Consider the following 12,853-nt stretch of genomic DNA (forward strand, 5'->3'; position numbering starts at 1 on the left):
GGTCACCACGTGGGTGAACACTGCAGAGGGAGCCCGGCCCTCTGCTTCCTCCCACTGCTGCAAGCGCAGAGGATACTGGGGGTGCCGCAGCTCAAAACCTGACCCATCCCCCATCCAGCCTTGGCTACAGAGCCCAAGACTAGTTCTCCTGTGAGGGCTTCTCGGAGAGGTCTGTCTCAGTGCCTCATTTAAGCTCCTAGCACTTTAAGTACCTCATTTGGCCTTTCCTTTAAGAACTAGACAAAGCAGTTCGAATAGAACCATCAAATTGAGTACGTGTCACACTTGAAAAACTGTGTTTAAGACCTAGGAGGATAAAGAAGTTTTCTTGTCTCCCAGTGGGAGAATGAGACAGGCTTAGGGGCAGAAGCCTGGAGCCCAGCACAGGGCCTAACAGAGCAAGGCCTGCACGAATCTTGTGAATAAAGGAGTGAATGAATGACCATCAAATGAACACATGATGGACCCACACGTAGTGGGCTATGCTAGACATTTCAGGAGCTCAGAGGAGAAAAGCATCTTTTTGGACGCGATGACCAGGACGGGCAGCTATGCTGAAGCGAAAGGGAAGACATTTTGGCAGGAACAGAGTTAGTGCAGTGGGAAAGCTGTGTCTGCCAGGGGTGTTCAGAGCAGGAAGGATTTACCACAGGGCCTTTGAGAAAGCTGCTCTGAGAGGGTTTCGACTGGGTTTCAGGAGGTGAAGGGAGATCAGTGGGCTCTGAGTAAAGGGAGGAGGTCGTGGGGGTGGGGGTGGGAAACTGCCAGCGGCAGAGACTGAAGAAAATGACCAGCGCCCGCAGCTCCAGCCTGAGGGTCGGGTTTTATCCTGTGGGTCACGGCGGCCATTCGAGGGGCGTGAGGAGGCATGAGAAGGAAACCAGCCTTCAGGGACAGGAAGAAGAAGAAGAAGGGATATGGAGAGATTTTAAACAAGTTCAGCGCTCCTGCTTGCCTGCTGTTTGGACCTGGGTGGGTAGAGGAGTGTCCCCAACAAAGCCATGTCCACCGGGGACTTGAGAATGAGGTCTTAACTGCAAATGGGGTCCAAGTAGGAAGGGAACACAGAGACCCGGGGAGAGGTCCGTGTGAGGGTGGAACAGGGAGGTTGTGACAACCAGACTGGGGGGTCACCAAAGCTGAAAGAGATGAGGAAGGACCCTCTAGAGAGCCTCAGGAGGGAGCACGGCCCTGCCGAAACCTTGATTTTGGACTTCTGGCCTGTAACACTGGGAGAACAGATTTCTGGGGTGTTGGGTCACCCACCGTTGTGGTGGGGCTGGGAGGCACAGGTAGCCCTTCAGGGCCGCGTGTGTCAGGGAATTCAGCTCTGGTTTGCACATCCCCCATCCAAGGCCCTGTCCTCTCAGCCACAAAGACCTTCCTTGAGACTTGTCAAAGCACCCTCAGGATTATTTGGAACCTTCCAGAGTTTTCAAGTTACAAATGGCATTGACATCGTATCCATATTTACAGTTCTCTGATCCCAACCCCAAAGCAGCAGTTTCCACTGAACATCCCGTATCGGTTTCTTATAAACTCAAGGCTCTCCAATTTCCATTGTTTCCACGTCTTCTCTTTCCCCCTGTTTTTCTCTGGGTTGAGTTCTGTCCCTGTGAATCTTTATGCCCAGACTCATCTGTGCATTTCAGAGCCCCAGCCTTTCTGCTGTCCCAGAGAGCCTGTCCCCATAACAGCCCTTGACGTGGGAGTTCTTCTGTCCTGCCTTGAACTGGACTCTGAGCAATTGTTCCTTCCCTGTAACTATGGCCACTACCCTCCTCCTTCAGTTTCCCTTCCCTTCACCCTTACCCTCCAGTTCTGGTCTGCTGGGTCCAGAAGTTCTTAGGCTCAGCAAGCCAGAAGCCAAGACAGAGAGTAGCTCGCTGGCTCACTGCACTCAGCCACTTGCCCCAGAGACAGGTCATACCCAGCTCTGCTTCCTGCCAGCTTTGTCGTCGGTGTCACCGGTGGCCCCCCTGGAGGCTGCAGCAAGACACCCCATGCTTCTGTTGATACCCCTCCATATGCTTCTTTCCCATTTCTCTCTCTGGATCTTCAACTCTGCATCTATTTCTTCAATATCCCCTCTTCAGATTCTCCCTTTTGTGTTTTCAACTTCATTATCTCTTGAAAAGAGCCCTCTCTCTCACCTTATCACCTAAAGCCTCCCAGTCCCCATAGGTGCACTGGCCATGGCAGTGTGCCTTTCCTGCCCTCTTGACATCAAAGTATGAAAAAAAACAGCACGGTGATGGGGTCCTGCCCTGTGGGTCATCTCTCCACTCTTGTGGTGGATACTGCGACTGCCATTCAAAATGTCCCTGTTTCACAAAACCTCAAAAGTTCCCTGCTCCTGAGACCCAGCCCCCATCCAGGGGAGCCATTCATAGCAAGCACACAAGAGAACTATTTGTTAGTTTGTACATTCGGTCGTTCACTTATTCATTCAAAAACATGGGTTGCCTCGAACGGCTACAAGCCCAAGCTAATGTTTCAAGGGCATTTCTTGTGTACCAGGTACTATGCTAGGTCCTAGAGGGGTCAAGACAAATGAGACCAAGTCGTTGTCCTCAAAGAGCTAACTCGGGGAGGGGTGGAGGGTGGAAAACATATGAACAGGTGATTACTGAGACTCCACATCTGCCATTTCTAGCTGTACAATTTTACTAGAGAGACTTCTCTCTAAGCCTCTGTTTCTGCACCTATAAAATACACTTAGGAAGGCTTTCAGTTTCTGCATCTGCCAAATAAGGCAATTAATAGCACGGCCAGTTCTATAATGCAGATTCGTTAAGTCAGGGCCGACGAATTCTGACACGTGGGGAATGCTCATTTACTTTTAACTTTGATTATAGCTGCTACTGAAAAAAACATGAGTACTGGAATCAGAAAATCCCACTTCAGCTCTTATTTCCACCACCCCCAGCCAGCACTTCCAAATCTCGCACTCACATCCTCTCATTTCTGTGTGTTTCATTTTGTCTCCATGTTTTGGTGTCTTCTCCTCCTCTCCAAAGGCTATAGGGAGGAAGGTCCGTGACCTGGGCCCGCCTGTCACACCTTCGGGATTGTTGCTTTTGACCCCAAGTTAGGGTTTTGTGCTCTGGTCTGGTGTCTGTCACTGTACGGCCTCCTCCCTCGATAGCCGCCCCAGCCGGGTCCCGTTGGTCTGTTGAGAGCAGATCCCCCTCCACGCCCTACCACGTCCCCTTCTCAGACGTGCTCTTCAGTTGGCTTAAAGACAGCCTGGACTTTCTCATGAGATTCTCGCTGTCCCTCCCTTTGCACACACTCTCTAAACAAATAAATAAAAGTCTCAAGACGCCATACTTAATAAGACGCTATATGGCCTTACTTTCTGGCCACTTGGGTTTTCTCCCACCACCAACCTGGTTTGCAGGCGATGCAGGGACTTTGTTTCCCCTTATCTCAGAGACCGGCAGCTGTGTGGCGGTTCACCTTAAATACTGAAATCCACTGCCTGGGTTCAGACCCCAGCGTCCCTCTCTTCTTGCTGGCCTGGGGACACCAGGCAAGTTACTGCAATTCTCAGTGGGGTTCAAGTTTCTTCATCTGTAAAGTGGGGGCACTAAATGTCCGTACCTTGTAGGTGTGCCAGCAACAGTGCTGGCACTGGGTTCAGATATCAGCTCTATTTTCATTCTGTTCAGTCAGTCAGCATACAGTTCAACATTAGCTTTTGATGCAGTGTTCAGTGATTCATGAGTTGCTTGTAACATAATATACTGAACATTATCATCATCTTCTTCGTAATTTTTTTTTTAAGACAAATGTCAGCTCTTGTTCTGTGCTGTTATCCAGAGGCAAACAGGTACACCTCAGCAGCGAGGTCTGGGTAAAAGGTCTGGGGGTATATATAGTACAGTCCATGAGTGAGAGGAAGGGAGCACTAGGGACAGCATGAAGGCTCACCCACACTTATGGGAGAGCAGCGAGAGAGAAGTTAGGGAGGAAGGTTAAGAAGGATTGGCCAAGGAGTGAAGAAGAAATCTGAGAAAGGCAGAAGACAGGGAAGATCCTGAAGCTGAGGAAGGAACGTTTGTTTTATTTTGTTTTGTTTTTAAGAGTGATCTGTGGTACAAAATGCTATGCAAAGGATCATGGGAGGCTTTGTGCTGTGCACAGCTCCCTGGAAGGGTCCTTGGGCATCCTTCTTTGATGGCAGCCCCTCGCCTACAGTAGCCCGTTCCTCAGATCCTACACAGCAAGTGGGGGTCCAGGCTGGCTGGAGAAGCAGGGCCCTTCTCCCTTGGGGAGGCGAGGGGGTGTAGGCACAAGAGGAGACCGCTCTGAGTGGGATCAAGAGCCCACTGGGAGGCAGTGCTTGTGGCCCTGAGAAGGGACATCCCTGAGCATGCAGAGAGCAGCACTGGGCGTGGGTTTGGCTGTGGGTTTGGCTCCCTGCTGTGAGCCCCTGCAAGGTACTTTTTCCATCCAGTAGGATGGCTACCTAGCCTCCTGGGTGCAGTAGTGAAGGTTTGCAGCTGAAGGATCATGGGACGGTGTCAGCTTTGTCCATCCTGCCTTTGGCACATCTGGTAACACAGGGGCAGTCAGCAACAGTCAGCTCTGTCGCCACCCCAGTCCGCTGTCTGCCCTGCTGCGTGGCTCAGACTCGGAATCCGGCGGTGGCATGGCCTCTACCTTCAGCAGCGCGTGGGCCTCCAGCTCTCACATCACATCCTCTATCTCTTTCCAAAATTGTTGCCCTCTGGCCCTGCGGTTTTCACCCTCCTCTGAGATGCCATTGTGGCACATGGACCTCCCCTGGCCAGAGACTCTACAGCTCTGTCTCTCCTGGCTCCCGTGCCCTACTCTAGCTCCCGCTCCGGGCTGCTCCAGTCCATTGCTTGTGGGTTTCCGCCCACCCCCTTCTTATACTGGTCTTCCCTACTCTGTCTTCTCTATGGTGATCTGGGCCTTTCTGTCTGCATACCCACCTTACACTGTGCATGTGTAACCCTCAAAATGCTGTTTGAACAGACTAAAAATCTCTGCCAAACCCTTTGGCTTTCAAGAAATTCATTTTAACTGCTGACACTAGTCCGGCTGTGAGATACTCTATTTTACTTGATTTTTCACAATCTCTGTTTTTTTCGTATGCCTCAATCCTATTCAGCCTACAAGTTTCTTTCGGGTCTTGAACATAGGGCATGCGTGGGTGATTCACAAAAGGGTCTAACCCGCATCTTCAGTTCTCTGTTACTATGTTTCAAGTCCCTTTTACCTTTCTTCCCGCCCCATTCCGTTTCCCCAGATACACTTAACGTTCCTGCCCAGGATCATGACGGTGTGGTTGTCCGTATTCTTTTCCCATTTTCTTTTTACCTGGACAGGGAGTGGACATACATATGCACGTAGACTAGGGCAACAGCCCTGTGTTTCTCCTGCTCCCTTCACACCTGCACCTGCTGCCATCGTCATCCTTGCGCACATGCTGGCTTCCGAGGGACTCTCTTTCCTTACCTCCCACGGTGTGCAAAAAGCCCCCCTCAGTGGCTTTTATCTCACGCATACATCATGTGAAGCCTTATGGCTTTCCCTAGCTACAAAACACACATACACGTCAGGCTGCTGGTACCCCGTGTTTCTGAGCCGAATGATTTATTTTTCCCCCCCGGTTTGGATGGTTTTGGTGTTGCGAGGCTTCCTTGGAATCCCCTCGTCTCTTCTTTCTTCAAGTGCAGCATTCCCTTATATTTTTGCCTTTGTGTTCGTCTGTCTAATGGGCATTTTTAGTTTCAAATGTATCCTCACTCCGCTCGCTCCAGAAAGGCTTGATAACTGCTCGGAGGGGGACGTGATGCACAACCACGCAACACACACGAGGACGGGGTGCGAATGGAAAGCCAGGGCTGCACACAGACGCAGACCACAGATTTGGCACTAAACCTTCTAGCACGGGAAGCCCAAAGGGACCCTCTGGTCAGCTACAGTTTGGTTCTCCCCCTGGACAAAAACATACAGACCTCCCAGAAGATGAACTAGTATTACCGATCTGGGGGCTGAGTCCTGGTATGGAGGAGCTGCTATTTTCATTGGCTTTGGCCTTTGCCTTGTGTGATTTCCCTTCTCCTGTCTGTAGACTCCAGGCTGCCGACTTCACGCTCCTGTGACTTCTCTCCTCTTTCCCTGCAGGTGCCTACTTCACCTTGCCCCTCCCCCACCCAAGTCAGATAAATATTTCAGACTTTTCTTGACTTGTACCCCTTTTCCCCCCAAAATGCATTTTTTCCTTTTTCCTCTCTATGTATCCCAAGGGCCCTTAGAGCCCCCTGCAGCTTCAGGCCTATTCCACCAGCTCTCCTCCTGCTTTTTGTCATTTCCAAGACTCAGATCAACCCACCTACCCATGTCTGTTTTCATCATGAGGCTCAGGCACCTGAGCGGGCTGCCTTTGCAAAGATGTGTCCCTCTCCACTTAAGGATGACTTGTGCTATCCTACCATACCCATCCTAAAGTATTTGTCCTAATAAAATACTTCTACCTTCCTAAATAAAGCCCTAAAAGCCTTCCTTGGGTACCGAAGGTGTGCTGGGACACAGTGCTGTGTGTTTAGTGTAAAGTCCCACACCACAGACTGAGCTGTCTCTCTAGCTTTTGCCCTTCCTTAGTTAGAAGTGCTGTGGCCATATTTTCCAAACTGAAGATCAGCTGTCTAACAAATTGCTTTCATTGAAAATAATCCAATTATAAGAAATTGGTACTGTCCCAGAAAATCCAGGACACATGTCCCAAATTGAAAAGCAGCTGGTTGGCGCTTAGCCCTCTGCTCCCCCTTCTCACCAACCCAAATCCAAACCCAGCAGCCACCACAGGGGGAAGGAGAGTCTATCATGGTTCCTACCACCTCCTGACCCCAGATCCTTTGCTGAAACACGTGATCCTTAGACACGAAGCTTGCTGAGTAGTCCTGATTCTGTTTGCAAACAAAGGCCAGGGTTTCCTCCTTTCTGAGACTCACATCAGCAGCTTCACATCCTGAGACCTGGAAACATGAAGTGGGCTCTGTTGGCTTCTTCTGAGAAAATTGGCGATCATAGCCACATATCAGGAAGAGGACTCTTGGAATGTTCTAGAAACCTCGGTGAGCTCATCTCATCATTGCAATGATCATTCTCACTTGATGGACGTGTCATTAAAGGATGACACGGCACATATTAACACAATATCAGTTACTCCCATCCTGTCCCTCTCTCTTCCCCTCATCTTCCCCCAGAGCCCTCATCCGTGGTAGCATGACCAAGCCATATGCACCTGCTTTCCTTGCTCCTTTCTGCACTCAGGCCTGAATCTTCAAACTGTCCCGACTTCTCTCTTTATCTAAAAGGTGTCCCTTGCAGTGAGCCATACTCACTGGCTGACGCTGATGGAAAAAAATCTGTCTATAGCCCTGGCCATCTTTCTTTCCCTGCCGCATGCCCAGTGGTTTGTGTCCACACGAGCTCACTCCTGCCCTTCCACCTCGCAGCCCGCCTGTCTGGCTGACCATTCCAGCAGATGGGCTCCTCCCGCCCCCTGATCTGTGTGCACCTCCCTGTCCCAGTGGTCAAGTACCTACTTCCTAGCTATACCCCTCACTCCCTTCTAGTAAAATCTGTCATTAAACAAGGCCAACCCCACTTGATGTATGGAATTTGAGGCTCATGGGCTTTATCCCAATACGAAGAAGTTTAGTTAAATCTGTACAATGGGCTGCCAACAAAAGAAGTGAGTGTTCCGTCACTGAAGGGGAACAGAAAGAGGCTGGACCTATGGAGGTAGGAACTGCCTGATCTAAAGTGTCATCTCATTATTTAATTACCAGTTAAAAACAAAAGATGCTTTCAGATAAACAAAAATCCTTTCATTTCAACTATAACATATTGATTGTGAGAAACAGCCTGATTTCAGAGATGTCAAGTATGAAAACATGAAACATGAGAGGTAGATGATTCCCATAAACTTTCCCAAATGGAGCATTCTATAATTTGCTAGAAGCTCTGCCATGGAGCATCAGATCCTCCTTACGCTTGGCCTTCAGTGATGCCTTTGGAAAGAAAGTGAATTGAGGTCAGCATTACTTTCAGATCTCTCTAGGCTGTCCGTCCTAACTCCATATTGGCTGAGGGGTCAGCTGTGTCCCTGTCTCTCGTGCCTGGAAACACATAGCACCTGTCTCATAGGTTAGGGATTGACAAGCATTTCCTTCTTTCCTTTCAGGTTTTATTTATTTATTTGAGAAAGTGAGAGCAGGAGAAGGGGGAGGGGCAGAGGGAGAAGGACAAGAAGATTCCCCGCTGAGCAGTGTAAGAGCCCAATGAGGGCTTGATGAAGGACTCGATGTGGGACTCCTCGATCCTAGGACCCTGAGATCATCACCTGAGCCAAAGACAGACACTTAATTGATTGAGCCATCCAGTCTCCCCCCTCCCCAAACATTTTCTATGAAGGGTCAGATAAATATTTCAGACTTTTCAAACCACAGAGGCTGTCCCACCTGCTCAGCGCACTGTTGGAAATATAAGGGAACCACAGACAACACACAAGCAAGGGAGTGTGGCTTCACTTACGGACACCCACCATTTGAATTTCACATTCTTTCCAGGGGTCATAAAATAGTCTTCTGAAATTTTTCACCCATCCCCAAATGTAAAAACCATTCTTAGCTTGAGGGCAGTGTGAAACGACCAGTGGGCTGATTTGGCCCTTGGACAATAATTTGCTGACCTTTTCCTCAGGACATCTCAGACTCTAAGAGCAAATTTCTTAATTTCTAGACCTCTTAGCCTCCTCCTCTGTAATAGGGAGAGTCTAACAGTGTTCTTTCTTGTAGCCTTGTCATGTTAATAACATGAATGAATGCAGTAAAGCCCCGAAGACAGTTCCTGGCACACCATAGGCACCAATATGGGTTAGCTATTGCTACTTTGCTGCTGCTAATTTCATAAATCCTCCCCCAAATTCCCTGGTGTCGGCCCTCCGCTCTGGGTGGCCCGGCTCTCATTGAATGTAGCAGCATGTGCTGCCCTCTTCTGGCAGCGGGAGGGATCTGCGCTAGAGGGGGCTGATCGGTTCAGCTTGGAGAGGCCTGTGGATTTTCAAGCATCCTCTTCATAGGAGAACCAGTTATACCCCAAGTTTTGGCTGGGGCTTCAAGAAGAGGCCACATCTTCTTTGGGGACTCAAAGCCATCTTCCATTCTCTGTCCCCCACACCCCAGGGTGGCGCACGTCCAGCAGGCCCGACGGATCTCCGGAGAGGCCGCCGGCTACCTGCTAACCAGATGCCCTCATTGCTTCTCTCTCCCTTCCCTCTTCCCCTTCCACCACCTCCAGTCTTGACTGTTATGAACCTCCTGGACCTAAAATAGGAAGGTGTTTGACAGGCTTCAAAGCGGCCGGGGAGGGCCGTGAGCCCAGAACCACCAAGCCCCCTACAATCAAAGGCCTTCTCCCAACGCGTCCTGAATGTGGACCGCTGTGGGGGCGGGGGGGGGGGGGGAGAGCCGGGAGGCGCGAGGCGGCAAGTTTTTCCGGATCCCCCAGGATGTGGCGAGCCGTGTTTAAAAGACAGTGGATATTTATTATCCCAAGCCACTTCAATCACGAGGGGATTCTTTCCTCCTCCTCTTCCTCCCTCCCAGCCCTCGGCCCCATGTTCTGGTGGTGGGCCCAGTCTGAAGGCCGCGGCCTCTCCGGGGGGAGGGGCACGGCCCCGCCTCTCATTCAGGCCCCCCCCCCCCCCGCCCCCGGTTCTGGGGGGAGAGCTCAGGCCCTATGAAAAAGGCAGGAATGTGAACTCTAATGACTCCGGTGAGGCGCAGAACCCAGCGAGGTGGCTGTGGGATTCCAGGTCTATCCTGTCAGAAACACTGACCTGTTCTTTTGGAGAAAGACAGCTGTGTCCCAACTCGGGACAACTGGTTCCCCGGACAAAGTCCCCAGCCCAAGCGGTTATCATGGTGGAGCCTCCTGGGTGGTCCCCGGACCACCGCAGTGGTGAGGATAACGAGGTGACTGTCTTGCCACTTCCTCATAAAGCAGCCATTGCTGTCTCGTTTCAAAAACGCCTCTGGTCATAAAGGAACCCTTCAGGCTGCCTTCCTTGGCCACCCCTGTGCGCAAAGAGCCAACTCAGGATATTTTGTTTGTTTGTTTGTTGGGTTAAAGTTTTGCTTTGATTAGCATTCTTACAAGGAAAAACAAATAACCTAGGCTCAGTGGGACCCACCTCCGAGGCTTGGCGCGTCCTGTACCCATGCACCCCCTCCCAGGCGTCGGGTCCTTGAGGCTGGGAGCAAGAGGGAGGGGAAGGACTGAGTATTTCCTTCTGGCACCTCCCAGGAGTTGCCCAGGGGATTCCTCTAGAGGGCCTTTGATTTGGTTCATTATCGAGGCGGATGCCGGCAATTTCTAATTTAACAAATTTCGCTTCTGAACCGAATCTTTGGAGGGCGGTTGGTGGTGGCATGGCACACTGACTGTGGGGGGGGGGGGGGGGCAGGGGGGGACGGTCCTGCGTGGGTGGGCGCATTCATTAGTGGAAGGAGCCGGTGTTAGCTGGGTGGGCTCCCCGGCTGGAGTAGAGCAGAGACCACCAACACCATTCCATGTGGTGGAATTTCCCGCTGTCTGACCAGAACGAGTTCGCCTGGCCTGGCCTGGCCTCACGTCAAGGCCTGGGGAATAAAGGAACATAAAATGACTCATTTGAACCCTAGTTAAATGCTTTTTCACCCTCGGCTACCGTTACCTCATTCTGTGTACTTGACACCTCTTGTCTTTGTGCGGTCTTCACATGGGAGCTAAATATGTTTCTCTGTCTCCACACACGCACATGCACACACACACGTGTGTGTTCTGATATTTCTAGGCACTAGCCAAGGCCATTCAACAGCTCCTGAAATAAATGGCATGTACCCATTCATCTGAAAACATGTGCTTACATGTGGAGTTTTATTAGTGATGAGACACGACATGGGCCTCACATCTTCAGTATTCAGCATGATGGTAGTTAGACCACAGAAGGGCAGTCGTGTGTGCGTGAGTCTGTTTATACTCCCATCATGTGCATGTGGGTCAGGAGAACTGTAGCTGGTGACACGGGGTCTGTGCTTAGAACTCCTCATCTATGATTAGCACATAGCTCTGAGGGAAAATTCTCTCTTGTCTTGACTCTTGGTGGAGAGTGGGTCTGGGCAAAGTAGCATGTAGAATGGGTTTTGCCGTTTTGGGGGGATGACAGGATAGGAAATCCAGGTGGTGTCCTGAACCTTCTATCGAAAACATTGAGACACCTCAATGATAAATGCTCCTTGTCAAGTTCAATACTGTCCCATCCAAGCAGGATGGACCATGGTTTCTCCTTGTCTCACAGGAGAGGTTGGCGCATGGAGCGATTGTTCAGAAGGCGTGAGGGAGCCATGATGGTCACAGGAAAAACCAGGCATTTCTCAGCTTTCAAACTCTTTTGCTACAAACTAAGTAATGGGAATTGAAACCGAGACTAAATCCAGTCTGGTATTTGGAATTATGTTCTACGACTGGAACTGTCTCTCAGTTGAGAACCTATAATGCTTTCATAGCCTCTGTTGTAGTAAATGGAGCCTCATGGTGGGAAAAAAAAAAAGAATTTTTTTCTGTACCACATATAAAACCAATCAATAAGAACAATTAGAACAGTTCTCTCATGAAGACTGTCAGTGTGGTGGTGGTAGCAGTGTTTGCTTAAGTGGTATTTTTCTTATCATCCTCATTTTTATAAAATGCATTCAAGGAACATTGAACGTAGTGTTAGAGGTGGAATTTCACCAAGAATCAGAAGTGAAGACACAGAAAACCAAATACTTGTGTTCTTCCAGCCACAAGTCAGAGGTCAGACTATTCTTCTAGAAAGCCCTGGTCAAAGAAGCATTTAATGATCCGTGTCATAGTAAGAAATATATTTCTCTGCGCCCAGAACCCCTCCCATTCCTGAATATTCTAGAGAAGGGGGTTGAACCACATGATTCCTTTGTGTTGAGCTCTGACTCTGATGATCACGTGCCCATTGGTGTCTGCAATGACAATTACCCATGTTTGGCTTCTGTTTGGGGGACCTCAAAGGCAGGTTTTATTCAACACTTGGCCCACGTCTGACCCTGGTCTTGGTCTTACCTGTGTCACCTGGCTTACAGATGCCGGGTTGCTGATGACCTATACTCGTTTGACTCTGATGAACCACCAGGAGGGCATACCAGGCCAAACAAATGATTTCCCTTCATCCATCCCTGAGAGACCAAATGTTATCATTACATGAAGAAAGGGAACCATTATAGGCCCTTTAATGAAATAAAGCCAGTTGCATAAGCATATAGAGACATATAGAATTACATTTTAGGGGCCCTCACTTTTCCTCAAACCCCACTGAAGAGCTCATTCTTTCAACAAACACTTATTCAGTACCAAGCACTGTGCAAGGTGCTAGAATAGTAATGGAATAAAGAAATATTGACAATATCTATGTGAATTGGCAAAGGTTGTGTTTGGCCGCATGTCATAGAAACCTGATTACAGATGCTAAAGCAAATATTGATTATGTTTTCCTTAGCAAAAACCTAGGCAGCATTTTACTATGTGCCATGCCCTGTCCTAAGTACTCTTTGTAAATGTTCACTTCTTAATAGGAGTTTGCTTTTCTCACATAACAAGTCCAGAGAGAAGAGAGGTCTGGGTGGTTGTAGTTGCTCAAAGAGTCATGGGTCTAGATCCTTAGAGCACGAACCCTCTGTCTTTAATGTGTGACTTTCATCCTCATGTCACAAGATAGATACTCTGCTTCCAGACGTTAAGTCTGAGTTTTAGGCAA

General features: G+C 49.5%; 1 protein-coding gene across 1 annotated transcript in view; it reads left to right on the top strand.

Moving 5' to 3' along the window:
* CLIC5 (chloride intracellular channel 5) overlaps nucleotides 1-12,853 on the top strand; it is a 99,914-nt gene that overhangs the window by 64,516 nt on the left and 22,545 nt on the right. The window lies entirely within an intron of this gene.

This window comes from Mustela nigripes, chromosome 5 (assembly GCF_022355385.1).
Source record: "Mustela nigripes isolate SB6536 chromosome 5, MUSNIG.SB6536, whole genome shotgun sequence".
In the NCBI taxonomy this organism is placed as follows: domain Eukaryota; kingdom Metazoa; phylum Chordata; class Mammalia; order Carnivora; family Mustelidae; genus Mustela; species Mustela nigripes.